Source organism: Battus philenor, unplaced genomic scaffold (assembly GCF_028537555.1).
Source record: "Battus philenor isolate CCGP_79_NKW_IND1 unplaced genomic scaffold, ilBatPhil1.0.hap1 SCAF_7, whole genome shotgun sequence".
In the NCBI taxonomy this organism is placed as follows: domain Eukaryota; kingdom Metazoa; phylum Arthropoda; class Insecta; order Lepidoptera; family Papilionidae; genus Battus; species Battus philenor.
The window spans coordinates 5,832,201-5,843,066 of record NW_027181737.1 but is presented as its reverse complement, the minus strand read 5'-3'; the positions used below and the strand labels follow the sequence as shown (position 1 = coordinate 5,843,066).

General features: G+C 29.6%; 1 protein-coding gene across 1 annotated transcript in view; it reads left to right on the top strand.

Annotated features, from left to right (window-relative positions):
• The first annotated feature begins 225 nt into the window (after positions 1-225).
• The window catches only part of LOC137931327 (uncharacterized), a 36,818-nt gene continuing 26,177 nt past the window's right edge, over positions 226-10,866 (top strand). The window contains exon 1 of the mRNA XM_068774793.1: positions 226-417. The gene's annotated coding sequence lies outside the window, so the exon portion shown is untranslated. The remainder of the gene's footprint in view (positions 418-10,866) is intronic.

Here is a 10,866-nt window from a genome sequence, read left to right as displayed (position 1 = left end):
TTCGACGTTACTTCCGACATCTTCGAATATATATATTTATGTTTGTGTTTGTAACGATTCTTATGGTTCCTAAATGTATTGTACTAAAAAATATTATTCTCGAAACAGCACTGATGTAACTGGCTGCTGCGCCGTGAAGGGGGAAGCTACTTTTCTCTCGAGTTTCTCCACCGTCCCACCGTGCGCCAACGCAGTCTACCGCACGACATTGGCAGGCGCGCGCGTCTATAACATTCGTCTACACAATTTTTAACCTTTCTACTATCGTAACAGGATACTAAATCGGTTTTAATCGACATATGTGTGAAGCTCTTGAATTGTGTTTGTGAAATTTAATAGAAAGTTAACTTATTGCGAGAATAGTGTGAATGAACCAATTGTTAGCTGTTAAACAAACTGTGCTACACTAACGTTGTCGTAAGTTAATTAAGAATTTTGTTTTTAATTATTTAGAAACTTTTTGTCAGTGTATTTGTGAAATAATTAATATATACTTATGTAATAATGTTAATTACAATATAATTACAATTAATTTAAAGGAATTTGCCTAATGATTATTTATTGTTTTCGTATTAGACTTTATTTATTTAAACATATCTTATGCAATGTAAAAAATGCTGAAGGCGTTTTCTATCAGTTATTTTATGACGATATATATATATATATATATATACAGCGTATAATCTACTCAAATTTCGATAATTTCAAAGAACAATAATGAATTATTGTTTTTCTGTGGTGTTTACGGATTTCCATAAAACAATAATAAAATCATTCGATAATACCATACGATAACAAACAAATGAGGAACTACATCCGTATTGTCATTATTTTTATTCCTATTGTGAAGAGAACAATCGATCTCCCACGGCACATATATTAAGTCCGTTTCATTTTCTTTGACATAACTTCTACGACGATAATGCGCATGGTTGCAATACGGTTCTGCAACGCTCCGGCAAAAAAAGAGTTCCACATTCGAATTCACAGCATGAAACAATTGCTACGCTACTCGGCGCATGCCGATAATGATGAAATGCACTACACGTGATTTATTTATCAATCGCATAGACCAAAGTCTTTACGAAAGTGTCTTGCAGGCACCACCGTGTAACGGTAGCCTAACGATTCAAGTTTTGGTACGTATCGATCTAACGTTACATAGATACGTTGGTACGGAATACTTGTGTTGTATTTATTTGTTGCTTGCTTATGTAACGACTAACACACCAACTAAAAAATAGCGTAACGTACTACTTTATAATTAAAACAATCCTCCATGATTAACAATAAAACATTTATTATAAAATTTTCGAGTAGCTAGTAAAATTTAAAGAAACATGCTCTAATCTAAACAAATAAAAAATAATTTGCAAAATGATAATACCTCTTTCTGTATTTTATTATATATTTCTGTATATTATAGTTAAGTAATTTTATCACAATAGAATTGTTTATGATAGAAATTTAAAATACCAACGAAATAGAATACTATAAAATATACCATCACCAATTCTAATAACAATTTTACTATAACCAATCCACCACGCTAACCGAATATATCAGTCTGATGCTCTAACTCTTTAGCATTTCGATATAAAAGAAAATGTAATTAAATTAAAATAAAATAAGTTTTAAAGATAACAGTTGTCAACTGCCGTTAAACAGTACAGCAAACTGTAAATTTTAAGGGATTATTTATTTTATTTTATGATACCAATGAAACTAATGAAATTTTCGTTTTCCATTTAAATTTTCAAGAGACAGGGAAAATATACACAAAATTTACCAAACAGTTTACGAAAGCGAATACTTTTTTGAAACTGATTAAATCAGTTTTGATTATGAAAAATTTATTTCTAGATAAATAGATTAACATTCTCAATAATCAAGATATCATTATATCTTACTCTTCAATAAAGTATAAACGTTGATAAAATAACGAAAAACTGCATTTTAATTAGCAAGAAAAGAGAAAATTTATAACATAACATATTTAATAAAACCTAAAGTATTTTTTTAATGTTTGTTACTTTCTACTTCAACTCGCAGTACGTTATTCAAAACGTATTTTGTAATATGTCAACAATACAACACATGCAATTCATGCACTATAAGAATTATAGCGATAAGATCAAAACTAACGTTTGGGTATTCAAAGTAAAAGGAACGACTATTTTCGGTATTCTACGTTCTTTGCGACCACAATTATTAAATATATACTCTTTTGCTAACAACAATCTTTTTCTACTTCTTCACTTCGTAAAAATTATAAGGCACAGGTCTTTGGTTTGGTTGATTTCAATAGGAGAAAGTAAGTTTTATTGATTAATAACTATGTACGTGAGTATATTTCTCAGTTAACAAATGATTTTAGTACACTAATAGCGCATTATTTTATAAAGTCGAATTTAAATACAGTGTTCCAAAGTGTATACATTTTATTTGTCAATAGCATATTATAATACACCAACATTTTATTTATAATCTATGTATATCAATAGACAATTGTTATGATTTTTACTGTCTATATTAATTAAAATTCAGATTCTTCAAGCAAGGACAATAATATTGATCTTTTAAATAACATATTTTAACCTTTCTTAATTACCGAAAGAAGCTGCTATCCTTATAAACATTGTGTAACATTTTCAAGTAGCTTAATAATAATAAACAACTTTAATACGTAGTCTTGAAAAAAAAATAACATAGTGATTCACAACTGCGTTCAACAACGCTTTTTTTAAATATCAGAATTATCGTCTGATCGCATTTTTTTTTTCGGGCTGTGAACGTTTGGTAGGACATAATAAAAATATTTGGGGGAAGTAGCTGGATGCGGGCAGCGCAAGACCAGACTATGTAGCGATCTTTAGGGGGCCTTGCAGTTATTATTATGATAAACGGTTAGTAAAACTGTGCAAGGTTTAGCGAAAATCAAGCTTGTCGAAGGTAATGGACGAGCAGCAATATTTTATATGTCAAACGCTTACTTATTTCGTTCACATTTATTCGTCTAGTAGCCCTCACAGACTTAATATTGTCAGAAGTTATAAACCCGTCGCATTTCTACGAAACCGTAAACAACATATTTCAGAGTATCACTCACAATCACTAATATATTTATTTAAAGTCTTAATAATGAACAACGAATATTTTTCTTTTTCTTAACTAAAAGACAGTAATAATGAAATTATATTTTTACTACAATACTTTGTTACACGAAAAATCATTCCTTTTTGTTTTAAACTATACTGTGGTTTAATGGGAAAAAAATATTGTTTACCATTTTTCTCTGTTTTCTTATTTTGGTTAGGAATAAGTAAGGTGCACGTAATTTCCGTGCAAAGAGCGTAAAAAATAAACAGTAATGCACATTTGTAGTAACATTACAATATTTATACAATGCCACTATACAGTTGTTTGACGTTATTTTTGTCAATATCTACTTTATTAACATTATGTAGATATGTTACGAAACAACTTTCTGACCGCTTCTATATCGTACCACACAAAACTTTCCACTGTATCTGTATTTGAATTTCGCACAATTCTTCAATTGACAACACTTTAAAAAAACTTTTTTATTCTCATAACTATGTGATATATTAATTTAAAAAAATATTCATATAATGAAGTAAGAATTTTATAACTAAACATAATTTTTAATACTTATTTGAAAAATTTAATTACGTAAAATGTTAAAACTTTTCGTTATCAATAATTACAAAACTACAAAAATATGGAGAAGTAACATGTAGTCTCCCGTAGCGAACTATTTTGCGCCTTGAAGAAAAGCGGCAAAGGATTTTTTTTTAATTCAAGAAATATGATCGTTATTTCTGTTAATTGTAATGTATCGCCATGAAACTGGATCCTTTATTTTGTGTCCTTTATTTTCGTTAAATCTTAAATAAAGAAAAATTCTTAAATCAAAATACAAAGGAATTTCACATTTCTACATAATATCATCTGTAAGAAAGTGTACGTTAGCAATAAAAAACTGAGCGATAAAGCTGTTAATAGAAAATCGTGATGCTCTAACGGAAATTTTTATGTCTCAAAATTGGTTGAATTCAAATTAATAATAATTATTTAAAAGTATTATATTTTGCTCTTCATTTTGCATCCCATTATCAATAATAGTTTATTTATAAGAGAATAATTAAACATATTTCGTGTTGTGACCTCCTTATGAATGTCAGGTGTGTTAGTGTTTATAAAAAGTAAAACAAATTAAATCCGAACACTTTAAAAGTTTTAATCTCATTTATTTTTAATTAAAATGTTTCTTTTAAGACGTGTTATAAATAATATAATACCAGTTTATGAGATATGTGATTTTATGCGCATAAAGGAAATAAACCTGATGCAGTTGACATTAAAGTAGAAAACAACGGCAGGAAGGAAAGAAATGACTAGCGCGTTTAAGTCTTTTGTAGCGCCGATATCAGACATGATCGTAGTCTTAAAATGTCATTTTAAAAGAACACTAAAATGTTTTTTAATAGTTATTCATAAAGAAAAAATTGATTAATGGCCTTATTGAGGACCTATTTCCCTCCTCTATTCTCACCTACAACCAAAACTGGCAGTCCATTAGCTCCGTGTCAAATAATAAATAGACAGCCGGTGATCAGGTGCCACGGTCTAGTCTACCGCAGCGTTAAAGGCGCACCAGGAACTCTCCTTGAGTTTAAACATATGCAGGTACTCAGCCAATCCCCGTGCCCCGTGAACATCTGGATTAAACCAATCTCCTGCTCTAACTGGCGAAGCACGCGGTAGGATGAGACATAACTCATATTCCATTCGTCAAGCGTGTCCAGCATAAGCTGACGCTTGACGAATGAAGACGGGCATCTCTTGTAGTACAACTTTGGTTTCATTTTACATTACAGGGCCGCGTCCTTGGCCAGCTGGTTCGTCTTCTTGTTCTTCTCCATCCCCGCGTGCGCTTTTACCTAATATAACTTGACATTCTACCCTTTTTCACTAGCTTTCGTAATATTTTTTTCATTCTTGGGATGGAGGGTGTCTGATCTTACGATATTTTCGAAGGAGGACCTCGAGCTGCTCAATATAGCGCGTGATTGGGCCGTCCCGTGGCTCGCGTACCCTCTCGCTTCCGCAAATCGCCAACAGCACTGCCTGGTAACCAGTGCATAAGTTGTCCAACTTGAGATTTTTATAGTACAACTATGCGGGGTCCTTCATAACGCAGAACGCTGTACCCACCTCACCTTTAATGCAGCTGCTGTCGGTGTAAGTCGCCGATTAGACAGCCGCGGTAGCAAGTTAGACTTCTTCCGCACTTGAATATATAGTTTATTTGCAGTCAATTAATGTATGTTACACCCTATCCAAAAATCAAAGGTTTCAGAAATAATAATAGCATTGTAAGAAAAACCATTTTTTGATAACTACATATTAAAATAAACTATAGTTTACGATCTGCTCCTGCAGAGTTTGTACTGCTAAAAGCTACTGTCGTCTTCGATAGTTTAAAAATGATATATTTCAGAGTGATCATTTATAAAGAATTATTGGACATAGGTACAACAGTTTTAAACTTTTTACACCTATAACCAATCGCCCGCATAAATCTAGACCTCCGCTATTTTATATTTATTCAACAAACTAAATTGATTGTAATCGGTTAATTTAAAATGTATTACTTACATTTTACACTTGGAAAAAGGGGTTAATGCCTTATAGGTATTTTTTACCAATTAATCTAGTATCTAAGATATTTTCGCAGTAATAATTTGAAATCTAATGACAAAACAGTAGACTACACATACGCATAAAGGCCTTCATTTTATTTAAAAAAAATTAGAATATCACTTTTTTCGTAAATTAATAGAATATAACTATTATGTAGTGACTCATAACGCTCAAATGCACAGCTGTCGGTGACGTAACATTGTCGTAGTCATTGCACTTGGGTAACACAAATAGAGGAGTGCAGTCCAGAAGTAGCTTTCACTCCGCAGTCGGAGTGGAGGCCGCCCGCTGACCGATAGAAGCATACCTAGGGTTACCCATTTTTGTAAAAGCCACATGTTCGTTTTACTTATATTCTTAAAAACACAACTAATGTTTCTTTTTTATATGTTAAACTCAAACGAACACGTTTTAAATGTTCAGAAAGCATCTATTGCTAGATTTAAAATATTTGTGCTAAGTTAAAACTTAAAAACCTTCGTAGAAGATACACCTTAGGAATGATTCGAAATTAAATAATTGTATATTAAATAAAGCCTTCTTTAAAAAAATATTTAAACAAATCCTGATTTCATAACTAAATTAAATGTACATAGTTCAAGCTGTTATATTTCACATGAAAATTTCTAATGACCACGTGGACATTAAGAGACTTGTAGACAACTAAAACATCTAGAATTATTCCATATTAATCAAACAAATAGCAAAATAAGCTTGAGCAGCCCTGCCGCATAAAGATACGGTTCAAACAACCAAGAGAAAGTCAAGAACCACCTTTGAACGTTAGCGACCAAATTCCATATGTAACGAATTATCACGTTTTGTAACTTAAGCAATTGGACAAAAAAAAATTGTACATAATGTTTGTAAACGTTTTTGTTAAAAGTTTAAATTTTCAACAAAGTAACATTATATTTTATAAAAACGAAACGTCAAACCTAATAGCCATCAATCGCGATATATATTGAAAAGAAATTTGGAACAACAATACCTGCCTTACTCTTGTATTTTGGTTGAAAGAAATTGCAATAAATTTGTTAATTTGAATAACCAAAAAATGACTTCGTTTAATATCGCGATCAATGTGTCAAGATATTGCTATACCACACCATTACTGGTAATATGTTCCACAAATAATCCTATATTACGTAAACAAATGCTGTGAAAAAAATAATGAAGTACCTGGGAACTCGTGTACTGAAATCACAGCTATTCTTTATTTCCTGATATTTACAACTATTTCTCTAGTGTCCCGGTCTTTTACATAAGTCATATAAAAGATAGAAAAATACTTTTTATCATCGTTATGCGGAAGGATTAATTATCACTCTCGAGGCGCGATTTTACACATGATATAACAATTTGCGTATAGTAAAATTTGTTACCTGTAATATTAGTAAAACAAATACGAATAGTGTTAAGTTATTGTTATTTGTTTTATGACTTTAATAATCATTAAAATTAATACCTTGGTACAAAATCTGTAATCTTATTGCCTTGAACTAGTTATTATCGATGCAGTGTACATAGTATTATAATGCGTTTATCGTGAATTAATTAACTAATCAACAGTATATTAAAATAGTACTTTTATTGTAATTTATTAAAAAAGCATTTTTTTCTTCGAATAAATTTCTGCGTATAATTCCTTGAACAATTTGAGTTCGAACAAATAATTACTTTCACATTTATATTGTTAAGCTTTGAATATAGGAAAGCAACTATAAAGCAAAGAGAAAGCATTATAAACACTTCGCGCATCACTTCGTAATTGTGTATAATTTTCTACCATTGAACATTGTTGCCATCATGACTAAATTGAACATTTACACAGAAAACATTTGATACTGTATTGTGATTTTTCCTTTCTTTATACTATTAAATATTAAAACTTATTACGGAAGAATGAATTATAACTTCTTAAACTTTTTGACTTCCAAAATTTCCACCGATAAATGCGAAAAGCTAAGACACTGGTACTTTGTCCTATAAAATTATTTAAATTGTATTAAAAATTAAGACTGGAATGAATAAATATATATTTTTCAAAAAATAAAAAATCCGATAAAGTAACGATTTAATATTATATTTATAGGATACAATCATTATAAGGGAATAAATAAATGTAAAAAAAATCAAATGATTATTGTTTTTTGTATTAAAACTACTTATTTATATAATACAGCAAATACTGGTTCACCTTAAACATTGAGATAACCTGTACTTAAAAGCATTATCGTACCTACTTACATAGTTTAATACGATCGCCGGTTCCCGGAAATGTTGACGACCTCGAATTCTCTTTGTCATTAGACTTAAAACATGCACCTAAGTTTAAATAAACATGAATAACGTAGTAAAGGTACTCTGGTTCAACCATCACAGAGGATACTTTTTTTCCTGTAAAGAAATTCCATAAATGTCCTATTTTTTTACTTAAAATGTACAAAATTAAATAAGTTATACCATTAAACGATTAAAAGCAGACATTGGCCTTTATTTGAGAACATGAAATTATACATCTCACAAGTGAATGTTGCTGCTTGACTACAGAATGCCGCTAAAGTTTAACCGCATTTTAGATTTCTTTTAAATTGTTGAAATCTATTAAACTGTCTGTGTAAGGTTGATGTCGACAGATTTTACATTTTTGTTTTCATTTACATGTGTACTTCATCCAATAAAAGGAAAAAAGTAAGCAAAAACTGTTGGAAATTGTAATGTGGCTTACTCTTCAACGAAAGCTTGTGATGCGTAACATATTTCCTGTTCAATTTATTTCTATATCAATATTGGCCCATGCGAACGTACGGCACGCTAACAATGTCGCTTTCTACCAGTGCTTACTTTTACCTCAATCAAACCTATGATTATTATTTAAAGATTTATTCTTCATAAAAGTGTTTATATAAATATATACATATTGGTATATATATATATATATATATATATATATATATATATTATATATATATACTATTATATATATATATATATATACCAATATATATATATATATATATATACCAATATATATATATATATATATATATATATATTGGTATTAAAACTATTTACTTGTTAAAATAACTACTAATTACTATGTTGATATCATTATCTTTTTAACATAGACTAGCGAGAGAAATCTTCGTTTGTCGGATAATCATTTAATACTTTATCCATTTCACGAATTTGACTTAGTTTTTCTTCTTTTAGGTGTAATATCTGTTATATATAGATATTATATAGTTTTATGTCTTGTATGAATTTTCAATCACATTTACACATTTGCGTTTTATCATTACAGCTTTGCATATTTCATATCTCACGGCTCTAGATTGACTAGTAAAGAATGTCTATAAGATATTAAGTTCGACATTTAACCGAGTGTAAAAGAAAAAATAGAATAATAATAAAAACAATCTTGACCATAAGCCGTGATGTGACTCTATATGCATAGAAAAACGTAATAATCAAATATAATAATACCCTGATCGCTATTGTATTAATGACACAGATTTTATACTCGACTATCATCGATGACAGCAATAACTATTCAACCAAACAATTTTCCTTTTAAAGGTGTTTTATTCTATCGACGTACAAGTATAATAGACGTTGAAAACAAGTAAACGTCGGTGACATTTTGTCACTCTAAGAAAACATGCCGTATTGTTAATTCGAAAAATATTAAACAATAAAAGCATGCAATGTATAGTTAAATGTACAGTAAAACTTGCGATTGTTAGTGATAATCTACGTTATTCTTAGCGCATAGTATAATTAGGAGCAGCAAAGTTAGGTTTATAAACTAAAATAAATAAAATAATAGGTAATAACATTACAATCTGAGAAGTATACAAATTGTAAAAAAGCAAGCTATAATTTTATTTCGATCTTAAATTCAAACTCCAGATATAAATAAATACGGTAAAATTTAATAATAATTAGTTATTTTAACTTAACTAATACAACGATTTAAAATCTATTTAAAGACTAATTGAGTTGTTTACTTTGGAATTATACCACTAATTGTATTTTATTTAATATGGTGATACATAAGGTTTTTCATTTTAATAATTTGAAAAATAGAGACACATGTTATAGTGTTATATATTTTCGTATTTTTTACATATTAAGTGGATTTAAATTTATAATGTAATCACATTATAAGCGTGATTAACATAAATTTATACTTTTATTATTTTATACTATTAACTTCAAAAGGATTTACTCTACTTCCACAATCAGTAAAAAGTAAAAATCTTACGTTTACAAAATTTTAACTAAGGGGTCTTAATTGAAACAATCCAATTTCTTTTGATGAAATATTTTAACTTTTTTTATTAAGATCAAGTTTTGGTCTGGAATGATTATGTAAACGTGTTAGTACTTAGCACTTTATTTCCAAAGTTCTGTGGTCTTCCCTGTGAGGGCAATAAATTAGTGATTTAAAATCCTCATCGTCACTAAATATTTTGACTTACTTTGATTTATAGAAGGATGTATATGGTGTGTTTTTTAAAACCCTTATCCAACAACTATATCTTCAACTAATTTATCTCCTTACCATTGATATTTTTTCGCGTTCTTAGAATTGCATCTTTTAAGGGTTTTGTAGAAACATTATCAGCTTGCTTCATTTCATCCAAAATAAACTTCTTACATTTTCGGCATTGTTATATGATAGAATAGTCTTTTTTTTTCTTATAGTACACTCGATAGGTCCAAAATCGGCATAATTTAGTAGACAAGTGTCATGCCATTCTTAGGGGACTGAACAACTTTTGAACAAATTAAAGCCAATTTCAAATTTCTATTTTGTCCAGTGCACATATCGCTTTAGGCTATTACATATTGTTACGTGGTTATATTTTCTAAATGTTTTAAGCCACAAGAAGCAATTTGTTGGGCACTCTAGATGCAATATTTTCGTCCCATGCGTACATATTGAACTCATTGTCATAAAAATTATGTTGCCAAGCATATAAAAATGCACTAAAGAAATAATGTAGTACAATTTTGAACTGACACCATTTTTTTTTTTTTTTTGACCCCCGCTATTGGGGGCCTCTCGTACCCCTATCTGATTTTTAGGACAGGGACCTTTTTTACAAATATTTTTTTCACAAAGTTTTT